Genomic DNA, 20,166 nt, shown 5'->3' on the forward strand with positions numbered 1-20,166 from the left:
TGACCTTTGAAATTAAAGCATGACCTTGACCTTGGAGATATCGACATAATTCTTTCCTGCACAACCATCCATAACGTGAAACAATGATTTTAAAATCTCACAATGAAACAACATAGTTATGGCCTTCTTTACCTTTGAACAAAGTGTGACCTTGACCTTCGAGATATGATCGTACTCTTTCACGTGACAACACAAGTCATATGACAGTGAACAAATGTGGCCAATTGATTTTTAATCTCACAATGAACTACATAGTTTATGGCCCAGAAAAGCTCATTTATGCGCCATTTTTGACATTTGAACTCAAAGTGTGACCTTGACCTTGGAGATATCGATCGTAATTCTTTCGCACAAACACACCTTCCAATGATGGTGAAATGTTCCAACTGATTTAAAATCTCAAAAGAACAACACAGTTATTGCCCGGACAAGATGAAATTCTTTGCGCGACACACCCTCCAATGATGGTTAACAAATGTTCCAAATGATTTTAAAATCTCACAATGAATGACAAAAGTTATGGCCCGGACAAGCATTTTTACCCTTGAACTCCAAAAGTGACCTTGATCTAAGTTCTTGGAGATATCGACGCAATTCTTTCGCGCGACACACGGTCCATGATGGTGAACAAATCAAAACCAAGTCAATTAAAATCTAACAATAAATGAAATAGTTATGGTCCAGACAACTTTGTGTTTAAAAGCACTAAGTGACCTTGTGACCTAGTTTTTTTACCAGGCATGACCCATATTCAACTTGACCTAGACATCATCTAGATACAACTTGTGACCAAGTTTGGTGAAGATTCGGATGAAATTTGGGACAGAAATAAAGTGACTTTTATATAGCCCCCCATTACACATAGGTAATTGGGTATAATTACGCTTTATATAATGCTAGCTTGTGTGATGTACTGCCTTTAGATATTGCATTTTTGATACATTTCAGTATAAAGAACTTAATTAATGAAAAGCTGGTCAGTGACCAAAATTCCCATTGAATAAATGAAGAAAAGCCACAATAATATAAAATAGTCAACAATGCAACAATTAGCAGACAACACTAAACAGTATGACAATGAGGGCTAAATAGACAAAACAACAATAACATGAACTGGAGAGTTTCCACCTTGGCCTGGACCTTGGTTGTAGCACAAAACACACTCACAACAAGAGATGTGTTTGTAGAGAAACACAATGCCCCTACTGTGCCGCTTTTTTTTTATTTGACCTTTGACCTTGAAGGATGACATTGACCTTTCACCACTCAAATGTGCAGGTCCAGAGAGATACGCCATGTAATCCAAATATCAAGTTGCTGTTTTCAATATTTCAAAAGTTATGATCAACGTTTAAGTTTTGGTAAAAGTTTTGGACACACACACACACCTTGACACGCACACACATACAAAGAAAGACAAGCCAAAAACAATTACCCCCGTTCATTCGATCCAGGGGGCATAAAAAGCCATTAATGCAAAGCATACTAGTCAAAGTCAACATCAGATATGGTCTTACTGTGGCTGCCTGTTAAATTATTCTTTCTTTTAGCCCTCTTAGTTACAATATAGCATTTAGTTTTTCAAATATCTGTGTATGGAAAATTTAAAGATTTTTATTAATGAAATATATACCTTTGAGAGTTCCATGGTACTGGAAGACAACTGATAATATTCCTTGTGGGTCTTCACATCATGTCCCAGATGCTTTGCAAGCAATTTTAGTTCACCATGAGTCATGTCAAGAATCTATAAAGCATGTTAATTCTTGATTATATTCACAAATATGCAGTCATCATTCCAGTTTGCTGCCAATTTAACAAATTTGTTTTGCATCTTCTACAGAAAAGATGTACACAAGAAAGCTTTTATCTGTATAGTTGTAGTCATTATGGTGCTCCAAATTCTTGTAATCACACCATGCATTTACAGAGTCAAAAAATTTGTAATGTTTAATTCTGAAAAACACAACACGTGGTTTGGTATTTACATGATCCGCCATTTTGAAATAGCTACTTCCTGTATATATGCCAAAATTTATGTTAAATATAACAATTGGGTCTAACAATTTAAAATCAATTATTGGGTTCTCACAGATAACCATTTTCTGTCATACAAAAGCTGCCAAAATCAAAGGTCTCCATAAAAGTTTTTATTATAATTTATTCACAAATTGATGGCAAGCATATTCAACATAATTACTTATTTCTGTATAAAAGCCGAAGTATACATGTATGTATGTATGCCATTAAACTGGAAGAGAATGTAGTATAATTGCTGAAAGTCTAAATAAATATTGTGCCATAATAAAGAAACCTTCAGGTCACAATATCTCATCTGTACAGGGATATGAAACAAAGACCATAATTCTTAAATGGCTTAAGCAATCCCATATTTGCACAACTAGACTTTAGAAGTAATTGTGAACGATTGTACCAGTTTGTAAAATAAAAAATAAGTACTGAATAATAAATAGAAAGTTCAATATTGAACCTTGAATGTTTCAAGAAATGATTTTTTATTTGACAAGGATAACACATTTGCATACATTTAATATGGCCATATTCGAACCAAAGCAAATACATACATATAAAACAACACAACAATTCTTGATTTAACAGCAAAGTTTAATATAAAATAACAAATCTATGTATCAAAGACTAAAGTAAACAAAAGGACTGCAATGGTCGCTCAAGGTATATTGACAGCAAGTAAGAAATGCTGAACCAATGATTGGCAAATCGCCATGACAAAGTAACCTTGGAACTTTTGAAGAATGTCTTATATGGTACCAGACAATATTTCTTACAATACTTCTTATATGAGACTCAACAGTATTTCTTATATGGGACCCAACAATATTACTTATATGAGACCCGAAAATTAGTGTAAACATGTTTATTTCTTATATGGGACCCTACGATGTTTATTACTTGTAAGAGGCCCAACAGATAACAGAAATACCATGGGTCAGACTGGCTGGCTCTTCACTTGGCTCCCTCCTATCATGGGTCAGACTGGCTGGCTCTTCACTTGGCTCCCTCCTATCATGGGTCAGACTGCCTGGCTCTTCACTGTCAGCAGTTGACATGGACTCTGAAAGAACCAAAGTGAAACCTGTAGATTGCATATGATCAGCACAGTCAATACTGGCATGTTGTATCATGAGAGGCTCTGACTCCTGTATAGATTCTAGACTGTGGGTGTCTTCAACAGTTGCCTCAATGACTGTAAACATATAATGTCAACAGTGGGGTCTTGTATGTCTATTATCCATTGGTGGGTCTTGCTGAAATCTATAGAAAATATATATTGGCTTGGATAACAGAAGGTTTTGCTATTATGTTTACGTGACATGGTTCAGAAAAAAAGGCCATATGAATGTGACAAAAATAAATTGAGTTTTTAAAATGTTCTTAAAGTTCGTTCTTTTCCTATTCAGATAATGTACACGTTTTATATGATCAAATGAAAACTTGTTCAAACCTATAATTTTGAAGAGATGCTATGTGAACTCTAAAAATGTTTTTATATCAATGCAACTATTTTGACGATATAATTTTGCAAGAAGTTTTGTCCGTTGTTTACTACTATACATGTAATATGGCCAATTTGTATTGTTACACGTTCTAAATTAAATGAATTAGCATAGTGATTAAATTTGTGTGATGTTTGTCTAAAATAATTTTTAAACGTCGGAAAATAATGCATATCTTCACAACGTCATTTCTCCGTTATTTGACGTTCACACAAAAGGGGCCTTTTTCAGAAACGCGCCACATATATATAAGTATATAGTCAACAGTTGGGCCTTGATATTATTATCCATTGGTGGGTCTTACTGAAATCTACAGAAAAGTATATTGGACATTACAACTGAAGTTTTGCTGTTATGTATATCATAAGTTATAGTTTTTGTTTACAGTGTATATTGGTTCCTCTACCCAAACAGTGCACGTATGACCAAGAAAAATTTGACGAGGAGTAATATGTGCACTGGAGGGGTAGAGGAACCCATATACACTGTGACAAAAACTTATAAACAATTTTATAATACTTCAAATTCTTTAAAACAGCCAAAAAATCCTTCATTTAACGGACAAAAATCCCTTTTTGCCATTCAAGATGTTAAAGACAATATCCACATGCCGCAACCCTTAATATGATGAGTAATAGAAGGGTGTCGTTTTTACGTACATATTATACGTGTATAAAAATGTATAACAACGGCAAATGCATTTCTGCAAAATATTTGAATGTCTGTGAACATGCCATAATTAGCTTTATGTTGTATTGTGTCATTGTATTCGTTGTGGATTCAGGGCTTTTTTTCCTTCTTTGCGATTGGCCATGGACGGACATTTCACAATTTTGACACGGCCAATTCACAATCCTTTCATGTCCGTGAATATTTACAAAAACGGCCGTTTTAAATCGTGAAAAACGGACTGTTCGTGCTCAAAACTGTAAAAAGAAGAAGAAGAAGATGTTTAAAGAAAAAGTTAACGCACGCATGGACACACGACGGACACAGGACCATGACATAAGCCCCGCTGGCCAGATGGAGCTAAAAATAAATATATATTTTTTTTTAGGTGGAATTTTTTTGACCAGAAAGGGGAAACAAACAGCCTAGTTCGGCGTCTGTTATAGAAGGTAAAAAACCCGTTTCTAAAATGGGACCCAGCAATACTTCTTATAGGACCCAACAATATTTCTTATATGGTACCTGACAATATTTCTTACAATGCTTATTATACATGGGACCCAACAATGTTTCGTATATGGGACCCAACAATACTTCTAATATAGGACCCAACAATATTTCTTATAATACTTCTTATATGGGACTCAACAGTATTTCTTATATGGGACCCAACAATATTACTTATATGAGACCCGAAAATTAGTGTAAACATGTTTATTTCTTATATGGGACCCTACGATGTTTATTACTTGTAAGAGGCCCAACAATTCTTATTACATGTATTTAGGCAGAAATATTGCAATAATAAAGCTTCAAACAAGGATACATCGTAAACAACCTAATAAATAAATATTCTGCCCATTGGGAATTGGCAAAAATGACTTCGCAAACTGGAAATCTGAAATTGGAAATTCTGCAATCTGGTACAAAGATGGCGAAGATCACAGCTTAATTGCTTTATTCGTCCATTTAACAGATTTTAATGGCATAGAGGTTAAACGACTTTCGACAGCTCATTGGTGTTAATCTGTTGTGTAATGTCAATAAAGGTGTGAAAAACTCGCAAGTCATGTTTATAAGATGTATTCCCTATCAGAGCAGTATGTGTAAGAAAAATAAATGAAATAATCCAGGCAATTTGTTTCATGCTTATGCAGTGCAACTGTTAACAGATATTCACTTTCATTTTAACCCATTATCAGAAAGTACCACTCAAAATGTGCAGCTCCATGAAAAACACATACATGCCAAATATGAAGTAGCTTTCTTCAATATAGCAAAAGTGATTGCAAAATGTTAAAGTTGGCAGAAACAGACCAACAGGGGAAAATCCATATGTCCCCCACTATAGTGAATGGGAACATAAAAAATAAAATGGGCTGGGTGGTGGTGGGGGGGGGGGGGGAGGGGGGTATAGTGTAAGGGTGTGGTGGTCATTTATAAGGTGGGGGGAGTCTATTGTGGTATGTCAGTTAAGAGTTGTTTTGTCAAATTATCAGTCAAATCTAATCATAAATAAAGAAGTTATGGCAATTTTAGCAAAATTAAATAATTTGACCTTGAGAGTCAAGGTCATTCAAAGGTCAAGGTAAAATTCAACTTGCCAGGTACAGTACCCTCATGATAGCATGAAAGTATTTGAAGTTTAGAATCAATAACCTTGATACTTTAGAAGTAAAATGGATCTAAACACAAAATTCACATAACCAAATCTTCAATTTTCTAAGTATAAAGGGCCCATAATTCCGTCAGAATGCCAGTCAGAGTTGCATGACTTTGCCTGCACAGTCCCCTTATGATAGTTAATAAGTGTTGCAAGTATGAAAGCAATAGCTTTGATACTTACGGAATAAAGTGGACCTAAACACAAAACTTAACCAAATTTTCAATTTTCTAAGTATAAAAAGGGCACATAATTCTGTCAAAATGCACGCCAGAGTTATCTAACTTTGCCTGCCCAGTCCCCTCTTGATAGTTAGTAAGTGTACCAAGTTTGAATGCAAAAGCATTGATACTTAATGAGTAAAGTGGACCTAAATCAGGGGGTTTTCAGCACTGTCTGCGCCTCCGGAAAACGGAGGCACTCCCAAAGCAAACGGACCTGATCCCAAACCAAAATATTAAAAAAAAGTCCCAACTTCCAAAAAAAAAATATTTTTTTTTCTTTAAAGAATGAAGTGTCTTATAACTTGTGTGACTAACCAGTGTTTGTTTTGGTAAAAAATATCTGCTATAAGGTTTTGACTGTTCAGTTCTTATCTCAGAGTGTAACTGTAACTAATAAACAAAAATGCAGTACTTGAATAAACGTTGAACACGCCCAATATTGCATCTGTTTATATAAAGAAGACAAAATAACAAATAAAAACAAATTTATTTGTTAAACTACTGAATTATTTAAGCATGATATATTCACTATTTTTTCCCAAATGAGCTGTTTAATCGAAGCAAAATTTCCCAAAATGGCCAATTGTGTCGATAAAAAATTCCCAATTTGGTCAGACTCCTTTTCCCAAAATAGACAGAAAAACCCCTGTAAATGCAAAACTTAATCGGACGCCTACGCCAAGGTGATGACAATAGCTCATAATTTTTTTTCAAAAAATAGATGAGCTAAAAATGAAAAGATGCAAACAAACATGAAAATTAAATCTTAACAAGCAGGCTGTAATGATACCTTTGAATTAGATTTTGCCATTCACTGGATAATTCAAGTATCATATACATGTTTGCCCTAGGTGGCAGACCATTTAAAGCGGGTTTATACGATCTTGTCAAATATTTATTAATTAATATAAAATGTGCAAAAAACGTATTATACATATATTTCAAAATAAACTAAAATACAAGTAAAGAAGAACATTTGTCGGAAAATGCGAAATAAGCAGAATATTTAAAATTGAAATCGAAAAAGCCTGTACAGCCGAATTCGCCAGCATGTATATCATGCATGTAAGATGTGAATCTAAATTAAGTTTAACGGTTCATTTTCAATTCCTGCAGCGATATTGATTCATACGACACACGAACACTTACTTAAAAGACGAATGCATCGGTTATTGTAGGAAAATATGTACGAATTATCTTCGTCACAATCAGCTTGGTGCGCAAGTTTGCATTTGCTGCATTTTATGAAATTCGTCTTAAATGTATCATTTTTCTTGCATATTGCGTGTTATTATAGCATATTTGTTTCAATATATTACAATTTAACGCATTTAAAAATCGAATATACCCGCTTAAAGTTATGTTGCTTTTTTCCTAAGAGATGTACATGAATATGTGTGCCAACTATCATTTGCATACTTTTGACAGTATTGAAATTATCATAACTATTTATCAGCCTTGAAAAAAACTGACAACCATGATGCGAAGTTGGCCATAAAAACTTATTTTCTTTGAACGTTCTGCTAAATTGTATTTCACAAGATTGGCTTACTCAATAATTAGACAATTTAAACAAGAATATTTACCTACTTACTTCCCAATATTACCATTCAAAGTATCATTACATCCATTAAAAACTGTGAACTAAACATACCATTGGCTTTCTTTTCCTACAAATTATTGCAAAAGTAACTTAATATTGATTTTATAAAAGGTACCAGATAACACAAGACTAAACAAAAGGTCCAACAAGATGTGTTTGTGAAACACAATGTCCCCCTATATGACGTTTGACCTTGAAGGATGACCTTGACCCTTCACCACTCAAAATGTGCAGCTTCATGAGATACACATGCATGCCAAATATGAAGTTGCTATCTTCAATATAGCAAAAGTTATTGCAAAATGTTAAAGTTGGCGCAAACCAACCAGCAGACCAACCAACCAACCAACAGACCAACAGACAGGGCAAAAACAATATGTCCCCCACTACTATAGTGGGGGACATAAAAAAGCCCAATATTGCTCAACAGCTATAATAAAGATTGCTGAACTCTTATTGATTTGTGGGGTTGATTAACTTGGAACATAAGATGAATCTGATAGCTCATTAATTTTTGTAAAAGATGTGATCTCCAAGGAAGGAGCAAATTTTAACCAAAGGGTCATTATTTAAACAATCCTGATAGTGGACCAATTAGAGACGCTAGATACCAAATACAAATGTATAAATGCTCTTTCCTTTTTGTTACAGGGAAAAAATAAGAATGTGGCGTCTCATCAGGATCCAAACTGTTTGCTATTCTAATAATATTCTATGAAAAAAACTCGAAGAAAATGCTAATTTTTGAAATTCAGCAGATGAATTAGAGCAGGAGACACATTTCCCAGCATGCAAAGGGTTAACAGCTGTTTTTGAGGATACAATTATGTTAGCGAAAAGCCATAAGCTGTTTGATGACAAAAGTAATGTTAGTAGTTTGACATCCATTCATGTGTGCTTCTTCATGATAATGGCATCATCTATTTATTAAATATGATGTATATGATATAACTAACCTTCCATGGTAGATCAGACACACTATAGTCATAAAGAAGCTCCTCTCCTGTCTGAATGTCTCTTTGAGCAAATAAGCATAGGTATGGTTTTTGTGTGTTCATTTTCAGCACAAAATAATTGTAGATGTCACTATCTATTAATGTAGGAAAGTCCATTAAGTCACTACTCAAAAATACGTAATAGCCAATATGGCGGCGCCCTTATTATCGATTCTGGGATTGTCTATATTGCGGAGGATACTGGCAGTGGTCAATGTATAGTGATTGAGCATGCCTGTATTTACGTCATCGTCCAAGATGGTGGCAAGCAGAAAAGAAATTACGATGAACGGCAAAATGATAAATAACATTCGAATTAACAACGGATACCATATGGTTATAAGGAAATAATTTAATGGGTGTGTCAATTAACCCTCAAGACTAATTTTGAGATTAAAACAACACATATTTAGTAGAAATCTGCACAGTGAATGTGTGTCACTGAAACCAGTGTTAGAAAATTGCAGTTCAGTCTACTAGCAATACATTTTAATTATATGGGTCTCAACATTAGTCATTAAGTGTAAACATGTCTACTTCTAATAAAGGGCCAGGCCCAACAATTTTCATTACTTATATGGATACCTAAAGTGTTAATTATACATTTAATGTTAATTAAATTATAAGGGACCCTAGAATGTCAACTTGTATCTTTTATGTTGGACCCAACGATGCTTTTTACGTATATGGGACCCAACAATGTTTCTTATATGAGATCAAACAATATTTCTTACAATACTTTTTATATATGGGACCCAACAATGTTTCTTATATGGGACCCAACAATACTTCTTATATAGGACCCAACAATATTTCTTATATAATATGGTACCTGACAATATTTCTTGCAAAATTTCTTAAATATGGGACCCAACAATGTTTCTTATACGGGACCCAACAATACTTCTTATATAGGACCCAGCAATATTTCTTATATGGTACCTGACAATATACCTTATATGGGACCCCACAATATTACTTATATGGGACCCAACAGTATTTCATATATGAGACTCAACAATATGACTTATATGAAATCTGAAAATTAGTGTCAACATGTTTATTTCTTATATGGGACCCTACAATTTTTATAACTGATAAGAGGCCCAACAATGTTTATAACATGTATTTTGGCAGAGGAAGAAGTATTGCAATATTGCAATATCATCTGTTTACCACCACTGTTTCCCTTTGAAAGAAAGGAAGTATCTGAAGAGAAGGGGAATGGGAAGCTTGGTATTAGTTTATAGCCGTGTGGATACATAATTATGGCTGAATGTTACTGCTTCTGTTACTGATTATCATAAAAGCTTTAAAGCAACAATCAATATTCCATTAAAAATTTCCTCTGTATTTTGGCAAAGAAATATTAATCTTAGTCTTTTACAGATGACACAGAGGGAAAGTTTTGAAAAAAAATCGGTTAAAAAATAATACAATATAAAGAAGTGAAACTCCAGCTGCTGGAGCAGTATTGAATTTTCATTAAAAACAATTAGTAGGTCCTTTATTTAAGGCAAGTGACCGATTGCCCAAACAGTACAAAACAGCACAATACAGCACAATACAAACCAACATAAACACAAAATATGAATAAAGCTGGGGTCACCGCCTTGGAACGGTCAATGCAAAGCATTGGGGGTTTAAACCTGGTTATAGAGCGCTCAACCTCACACTTGGCCCAGCAATATTCATAATACATTTAAGTGTAAATAAAATTTAACGTCATAGCATTGTTACTCAAGTTAAACAATAATAAAAGGGAATTAAAACGCATTCAATTTAATTGCTATTTAATTACTCAATTGCATTGAAGATACAAGAGTAACAGAATTACAACTTTTTGACGAACGATCAAATAAAACTATTAACAATTGTCAACTACATTCCTTCTTTATAGAAAAGATTTGAGAATACAGAATCATAGAGTTAATATCTCAGATAATCATCGCGCAAATACAGGAAGAAGCAGCAATAATGGGTGTAAAAATTCCATTTTACATAGCTTGGTTGTTTATGTGACTGCTAAACAAATTACAAGGCATTTTTCCTGAACAATTCCAGGGAACAGTTAAGCATTTGAAACTTGAAATGTTTTATTTTATTCATAAACCCATGTGGGACAGACAGACACAGTGATTGCAGTATAGCTCCAATCACTTGTGGTAGGGGAAAGCCATATAAAAAGCTACAGCTTTTAAGTGGAGCAAATAATGGTTATTACATGTAATTAACCTTCGGTTTATGACAATTTATTGCAATTTTTCCCCAAAAGTGCCCGTCACATGGTATTTTCCCCTTTTGAAAGGTAAGGCCGTATCCCAGAGTCAATTGTTTGTTTGCTTAAAGGATTTGATGCCCATTTTATTTGTTCAAACATATAAAGGCAAAAACATGTAGTGCCAGCTGAAATTGAAATTAACAAACAAGATTAAATGACTTAAGGTCAAGGCTACAAAGAGGAATCTTAAATGATGCACAGTACCAACTCCAGGGATTTTCTTAACTCTTTCAGTGCTGGAACCGAATTTTGAAGGCCTTTGCAAACAGTTTGGATCCAGATGAGACGCCACAGAATGTGGCGTCTCATCAGGATCCAAACTGTTTGCTATTCTTATAGTATTCTTTGAAAAAATTCAAAGAAAACGCTAATTTGAGAAATTCAGCAGACAACATTTTAGCAGACGACAAATTTCCCAGCATGCAAAGGTTTAAGAACTTGACTTCCACTTGCACAGATCCTAGGCCCAAGCGTTCTTGAGTTATCATCCGGAAACCACCTGGTGGACGGACCGACAGACCAACATGTGCAAAGCAATATACCCCCTCTTCTTTGAAGGGGGGCATAAAAATCAGTTACTTGTTTTATTTCTGCATAAACAAACTGTTGAGTGAAACATCTATCAGACATGAAAATCATGCAAGATTAATACATGGCTCTATATCTAACATAAATGATATTTAAATTTTCATAATATTTAATAATTAATCAAATAACTGTAGAGAATGAAATTTTGAAAGGCCTTATTACTCACTTAATGTCATAAAGACTAGTCACTTTAGGGAGAAGTTCTGCAAAATCTCAAACAGAAGAAGGAATAACGTTGGTCCAGTTCTTTAAGATTAATATTAAATTGTGTTTTGGAAACAGTCAATCTTTAGAAAATTGAAAACAGTTTAGACAAATGATCGTTGTTGGCAATGTTATTGAAACGACCATACTATTGACTGCTAGCCGCTGACAATCGAACTGGACGGGGCTTTATAATCAATAATCGAGGTGACTGCCAACAGCTGTTGTGTTGGAATGTATTTGAAACTCTGACCTTTGGGCAAAAGAATTTGGTTGAATTTAAATTGATCAGGTTTAATGCCTTCATGAACCCAAATTAAGGTCATTTTGCAAGTGGTCAGGACATGAACCAGCTTTCCTACTTCTTGTGACCAGTATTAGCCAACCACAAGTGACCCACTTCTTCCCAACTTGATTCAGAGGTTGGGGAAGAATGACCTACAAATACAATGTTACAATGTTCGGGAACCAATCTCTATGAAGAAACTTTATCCTACCCCCAGATTCAAACCTAAAAATTGACAGTCTGGCGCTCTATCAACTGAGCCATCAACTCAGCTAGCTGGGCAGGCCCAAAACATTTTGGATTAAAAAAATCAATGCACAGAAAGCAGAAAGCATACTTCATTTTTAGCATATGATCATATAACCGGACATTACCTAACTTTTGGTTCCTAAACATCAGTAAATTACAGACTGCGCATTGCGATAAATAGTTGATATTTTAGATGATATTTAATATATAGCATCTTCAAGGTCTGTTCTTTAAAACGCACTGATTGAGTCGTAATGGGAAAGACTCTTTGTCAAACATTTCGGTATGTTTTGCTGACATTTATATACAATTTTGTTGATTTCTGTCTCGTTTCCAAATCGAGGTTAAACATTGTTCGCGGCCACATGCTAGTATAACTATGTTGGCAAGCAAGAAGTTTAAGCATTAATTTTAAGGCCATTTAGTAGTCCTGCCTGCAAAAGTCCATTTCAGTTTTGATTCGTGTTTAAAGATTTTGCAGCACCTTAAATGAAATAAAGAATAAGGACAATAACAGATCAAGCGTGATAATATGCGTATTGCTAATATATTATATTAAAATATATGAAAATCTTGTTGATTCTTACAATAAATGACATCAATCTTATAGTTTTATTTATGATCCATGTTTAATATCGATGATTATATATGATTCAAATAATTTCATGGTTTTTAACACGCCCATATCTTTCTGATCTATTTAGGATTTTCATCAGATATTTCACACAAGAATACAAGATCACATATAGAAAACAATCAATAACAATAACAAAAACATGAATATTATTTATAACTGGCAATATAACTTGGTCCTTGTAAACAACAAAGTTCATGTTTCGACAGTTTAAATAATATGTTAAATGCCCCCCTCCTTGAGTGGTTTTGATCATGTGATCTGTTATAGCTACAACTGATCCGTTAATGCATGCATTCTGCGGCGAAAAAAAGGTAACACAAATACATTTTGGATTTGACAAGGCGGACAGTCGCTCCAACATTATTTTGCCAACCCGGCTAACATCTATAATTAACAGACAATTAAATTTGCCAACTTGTTAACAGAAAGCCAATTTAACATGAGCGGATCAATGTGATTTTAATAAATCAATTTACTTATTAAGAAACTATGTTACAGTTGGTCGATTCTTTAAATGTAATTTAGCAATCTGTGAAAACAATATGTATATATTGTAATGTCAATATTACGCCAATAATTTACTACCAACATGGAACATTCTAACAAACAAACGCAGTCAGTCTGTGCTATGCTTAGAGGGTCACTCGTACTCAAAGAAGCACATGTCTAAGTCAACCATATGATGGTTATGCAGTAAATCGAACATGTCTGTACAGTCGAATTTGCCTGCATGTTGCATTTTATGAATTTCGTCTTCAATGTATAATTTTTCTGGTATAACATTCTATCAATATATAACAATTTAATTCTTTGCTATTATATAAATATAATCGGTGATAAAACGCGTAAGAAAGAAGACGGTGAGCCACTGACAGACACAAAAGACCTTTTGTTTGGATGTTTTTTCGTTTGTGTATTTTGTGTATATATATGTTTATAAATGTCATATAAATGTCATATCATAAAAACAAATGAAATTAAGAACAACATATTTGCGGTTTTTATGTTTATCCCATTCGCAAAATGGCACTTACATGTATTCCAATAAATGTAATGTAGGAAATGTAATGTTTTGAATTGGCTAACTGTCAACAAGTTGGCAAAATTAATTGTCGGTTAATTATAGGTGTAAGTCTTTGATAGGCATATAGAACGTTTTGCCGTTGAATAAAAATAATGTAGGAGCGACTGTCCGGGTTGACAAAATAATGTAGAAGCGATTGTCCGAGTTGGCAAAATAATATAGGAGCTACTGTCCGCCCTATCAAAACATTGTAGGAGCGAATGTCCGCCCTGTCAAATTTAGCGTTAGCTAAAGAAACTTCAGCGTACAGTTTATATAGTATTGACATATCTGTACGCTGAAGTCAACCCTGTATCGAAAGTCAACCAGAGTGGTGACAGATTTATGTCACGCTATAAATCAAAGACAGTATGTTTTCTTGGATACATTCCTTCATATATTGGTGAATGAATATAAATTACTGCATCGGGGCATATTTTAAGATTCAAATGTTTCAAATGCATCTTACAATAGATGAAAATAACTCTCATCAGCCTGAAAGTCATAATTTTGCACCATTGTCGCTTTGTCATGTGACGAGTTTTCATTTGGATACTTTCGGATCGACCTTGACATTTTTTGCTGGAATTGTAAACATTACTTTCGTTTTCTGAAATCTATTATTTGTGATTAACAAGTTACGTCTGGTGGATTTAAACACTGATTTCAAAGTGAATTTGGTAATTTTGAATATTTTGTACATTGATTTTGTATTTACACTACAATTTGTTTACAAAACAAGCAAGAATAATTATAAAAAAAACGGGAAATGTCTTTCTGAATTTGTAAACAATTGAGCACATGGTTTGTTACTAAAAATAGAAATAACATCATATGACCGTGAAATCTCGGGAGATTCGCATTTCAATCATATGTGTCACGTCACTGTTTTTCTCGATAGACCAGTTGAATGTTATTGTTTACATTCGGGATTTTCCACGCATGCGCACTGGCTGGTTGGCAAAAAACACTGGTTACAGTAACGTAAATCATGTATACATGTCGTTTGTTTAGTCAATAAAACGATGCAAAAATCCGAAATAAACATAAAAACTCTTAAATAATAGTGCAAAAATATAATATTTTGTACCAATAAATGTATTTTCATAAATATAATTACCTCTGTATAAAAATACATATTAATAATATTAATACATCAGACTAAAAACTGGCAATCCAACAAAACAAAACAATAAATATTCTTTCATATTTTTTGTGATTGTAAGATTTTGGTAAATTATATTTCAAAGATAATAACACATACATTAATTTGATTATAATTATAAGTGGTGCAGATATTGTTATTGTTCATAAGCGAACGAAGGTGCAAGAGGGGCATTTAATCAATTATAAAACGAAGCCCTAAAAGCGGAATACATTACATTTAATAAACATTGTAGTAATTTTATTTTACATGGAATGAATTACCGTTTCGTTTCCATCATACATATGAAAAACAAGAACTGCATATTAAGCAAATTAAACTGTCTTTGCATGCACTCTCTTTACTGGTGGTAAGGAGTGATAACAATCTAGCATTTTATGATAAATATATCTATATATTAATTTATTTTACGCAAGTATTTTTTACCCTTTTGTTGTTTGCTTGTTTTCATGTCATTTCATACACTACAGAAACGTACAATCTAAACATGAATAGCCGAGTTTACATTTGCCGGTACTCGTTAAATACGTTAATTGTGTAGCAATGAAATTGCACAATATTTTTAATTTATAGTTATTAACACTCTATTATTATGATTAAACAGGCTAATATATACATACACTAATTCCTGTTAATCCATTTCGGACAAATATCTTCATTTTTTAATATGTTCAAATATTTTATTAAAGCAACTGTTTCGTATTTTGGCTTTACAATTTTGCTTAGATGATCGCTCAATATGCCAAGAGATGACATGGAGGTATCATAAATGATGTTTAATGACCAGACACTTGTATGCCACATGTGGTTTATGCAGTGGCCAAGAATAGGTCCCTGGATTTATCACACCATGTGTTCTTTGTAATTGTTTGGACAGTATCCGATCATAACGAGATAATCGCTTTATGATGAACAAAAGTGCAATAAAACACCGGGTTAAAAACGCTGAAACAAAGAGTGTCAAAAATGGTGTGAATAATTAAATAAAAACAATTACATTTATCAAGAGAATTTATTTAATGTGTAACAAGGCAAGTTTTTACAGGCATGTTCAAATCAGTTACTATATGTTGCGTACATAAAGTCGATCTATTTGCTGTTTGTTTACATCCTTATTTTTGTTCGTTCATTAAATTTGTTTTATTCTGAAAAAATTTCAATATCAGAGAATTTTTTATCTAAAAAATGGTCGCGAAGATGTGCCAAGTAGAGATTTTTATGGTAACTGCATACCGTGCTCGTATATTGTGTTCCACTCCAGATTTCGTTTATAGTAAAAACAAATAATAACAACAATATAATCGTTCCAAAAATGCATTTCCTTGCACGCTTATGTTTAATTCAGACATAGTTAGTAAAATTATATTTGATATAGTGCATGATTATCAATAAAAACGATTATTATTTCAACTTTCTCTATAAGCGCTTATATGAATTTCACCTCTTTTTGCCAACCAGTGGGCGGAGTGTAATATTTGCAGGTGCGCGTGACTTCACTCGTCAACTGGTCTATATGTTAGAGCAGAAAAGATAAATGTTAAATGTTTAAGATAGTATTTTGTAAAAAAACATATCAGTTAAATGTGAAAAATGTCAATCTTTCCAATAAAGACATAAAGTAGCTGATTTGGGCCAATAACTGCTTTTACAAGCTGTTTTGGAGCGGTCTTTGTTAACTGTCAACTTTTCGTATATTCCTGGTTGACTTTCCTACTGGGGTTGGTCCATAACTTTAATGTTGCGCCATTCAAAATTCATAGAAAGCGAATTTTAAAGTTATTGAAGCCAGAACTAATTTAGCGTAGGAGCGATTGTTTGTGGGAGCGTTTGTCTGGAAACCTTATCAAACTGATGTAAAAGAAGTCTTAAACCATTTATTGCTTTTCCCCAGAACAACTTTATTACGCTACTGATCCGGTAATAGTAACATGACTGTACCACTAAGGCTAGTCCAACTGTCTTGTGTGGTTAAAGATTCTGTTCTTTTATAATTTATTTCCCCAGTCTAACCATTGCAGTCAGCCTAAAACATATATTGAACTTGTATCGCATGGAAATGATCTGATGCTACAATCATGCTTGCTTTCATGAATGTCACTATATCTGCATTAAATGCAGATTATAGGTTACATTTGTTTGTTTGCGGTAACAAGGTTGTCACCTAAATTCGTGCCACGGCTTTACATGTTTGAAATATGTTTTCATTGTCAGCAAACGTTTCAGAAACTGTGTCCTAATTATTGGTTGCAGTTTCAGTTTAAATTCAGTCATTTGCAGAATAATTTTAATAACCAAAGATATAAATAAACCTAATAAATATTATCGCCACTTACCTTTTTAAGTTTAACCGCGAAAATTGGCAATTTTTATTACAGAGTTGTCGTTCGTTGCTATGCTGGTTCCCGGTAAATCACTGCGCCGAGGTTGGTCAATCTCATACGCAGTGGCCTCCCTTATTCTAGAAAAAGACATTAATGATTGGCGAATGCCCAAGGGATGTAACTGCTGTGTGGAGTTTGACCTAATGTTTGCTAATGGGAGATATAGGCCCGACAATTCGAGTAAAATTACATATGCAAATTTGAATTTAAAAATAGTCATGAGTATGTTAAGCAGCCTTTTTTTAAGTGGGTCTTCAACTGTCGGGTCCAAGTGCCCGATAATCGACTTTGGGACCCGACAATCGACTAAAGACCCAACAATACGGCCGTAAAATGGACGTTTGACCCACCATTTTACCCAATCTGAAACTATATATTTATATATATATATATATATATATATAAATATATATATATATATATATATATATATATATATATATATATATATATATATATATATATATATTTATATATATTCGTGATCTGGATCCAAAACATGATCTGGATGTTCATTTTGCAATTGCTTCACAGCGACAGATGTTAAATAAAGATTGTGGGTAGATTTTGGTGATATTCATATCGGAGATTTCCATTAATGATTCGTTTGCTTTGTTAAGAATATGAACAATAAATAAAAAGTTGACAGCCTAGTTCAATCTCAGCAGCGTTTTTAATGTGTCAATTAAAATGAATAGGGTCAGAGTAACATGTTAGCGATTCCATACAGAAACAAACACCAAATAAATAGTTTTTATTAAAAACTTTACATTCGAATGATTAAGCCACTATTTAAATACCCAAAATCCTGTACACTGCATCAATATTAACATTATAAACTTACGTTATGACTATGTATACACATTAACATCAAATAAAAATTGTATAATAGATTTTACAAAAACTCTTCGGCCCGTATTGCTTGGCGTGAAACAGAAATAACAACAGATAATAAATGTTCTTATTTCGTTTCGACTGACATACATTGTGCAATAAATATATTAAATATGTATCGAATCGTATTTGCTTTGACATAATTTTGGCGACAAGACCATTTCTACTTTGTATATGTGTTAACTGCTTATATAGATATACGAGCTTATTTTACTACATTTATCAATATTCGAAATATTCACCAAACAAACACATACCATCAAGCTTAAACCCGCTAAAAGCAGATCGCTAGACAGAGTCAATATTAATAAACCTGATAATTGAGTAAATGCAGCCATCAAAAGCCGGTATGATATATACACATAAATGTTAAGTACGTAGAAATACGGAAACGACAAATAAAGCAAACATTAATCATACATTTTCATAGTAGTTGATCACGTTAATAAGTTTAATATCGGTTGATAATCTGAGGTGTAAGAATATTAGTTTCCACCCGACTTCTTAGTTTGAGCACTGATATTCAATAACATGATCACAGTAGGTTAAGACTATATCACATGTGGGTTTCCGACGGAGTTCAGTGGTCGTTATCAACCTTAGGCGACTTAAGCTGATTGGATTCTTAAAGGCGATCGATCGTAAGAAAAGTGCGGCCTGAAACAAGCTGGCGACTAGATACCTATTTTTAGGCGATTATCTGACTGTTTAGCGATTGAATGGCGACTGATTGTCGATAGTCGATGTGCGTCACGTTTTTATTTGTTATCGATTTAGGGCAGTTATTAAAATGTTCAAGTTTTTCAAGTGGTTTTTACGATGTTTGTTTATGTCTATGCCGTATTTTGGAGGAAAATGTTTTGATCAATAGGGTATCACATTTCACACGAGTGAATAATACAATCTTTTTTGCACGACTAATTCCGATTTCTGCTGTGAATCAAAAACGTATGGGTAGATCAAAATGAGAGATATAACAATTACGCTGGCTGCGAGAATGCGTAGTTCCAGTTACTGACCCGTTCTTAGTGATTGTTGCTACGCTTCACACGCTACATCCAAAATGGCGTCCGCTGATGCTGAAGTATCTGATACGCTCGTAAATATTTCTGGCAATATTTCAGTTTAATTCCTACCAAATGATGATAAACTAGCAGACAGAATTTTAAATAGAGGTCTTAATTATTAGTCATTTGGTCGTTGGTCTCGTGCTTGATCAGTTCAATCAATATTAAACTTTGACCTTTCGATTATGTGTACGATTTATTGCTGGTTAAAATGACAGCATGATCTAAAACCTAAATGGTTTAATAAGTATTTACGGATTTGAATGCAACGGACAAAAATATAAAAGCTGTATAAAGTGTATACGTTTATAAATAAAGTAAGAACACGTCAATTAAGTAAAAAAAAGACAAAGTGATTCATTAACTATTCAATTTCTTATACAATATTGAGAATATTAACAGTTATTGAATTTGACAATATCAGCGACATCTTGTACAAGACTAAACACCTTTACAAGTATCGAATCAAACATGTCAATACAATTTATTAATACCAAAAATAAAGGTTTCATTACATATTGTTTACATTAAACCTTTAAATGAAAGTGTCGCTTAAACAATTTTTCGTATCTTAAGGCGCGAATCTTTTGCTAAAAACAGTTAACCAAAAGGGCTACACGTTATAATTCATAATGAAATACAAAAATAAGTACATAACATC

General features: G+C 33.5%; 1 long non-coding RNA gene across 2 annotated transcripts; it reads right to left on the minus strand.

The window, feature by feature from the left end:
- Positions 1-1,499: 1,499 nt before the first annotated feature.
- LOC127879789 (uncharacterized) lies at positions 1,500-17,874 on the minus strand. 2 transcript variants are annotated; one of them, XR_008049238.1, is made up of 4 exons: positions 17,497-17,874; positions 7,747-7,762; positions 2,963-3,094; positions 1,500-1,747 (listed from the first exon to the last, which is right to left on the minus strand). It is a non-coding gene; the product is annotated as an uncharacterized LOC127879789 (long non-coding RNA). The 2 variants fall into 2 exon arrangements; XR_008049237.1 differs by lacking the exon at positions 7,747-7,762 and having other exon boundaries at positions 1,505-1,747; positions 17,497-17,867.
- Positions 17,875-20,166: the final 2,292 nt, after the last annotated feature.

Source organism: Dreissena polymorpha, chromosome 4 (assembly GCF_020536995.1).
Source record: "Dreissena polymorpha isolate Duluth1 chromosome 4, UMN_Dpol_1.0, whole genome shotgun sequence".
NCBI classification, from domain to species: domain Eukaryota; kingdom Metazoa; phylum Mollusca; class Bivalvia; order Myida; family Dreissenidae; genus Dreissena; species Dreissena polymorpha.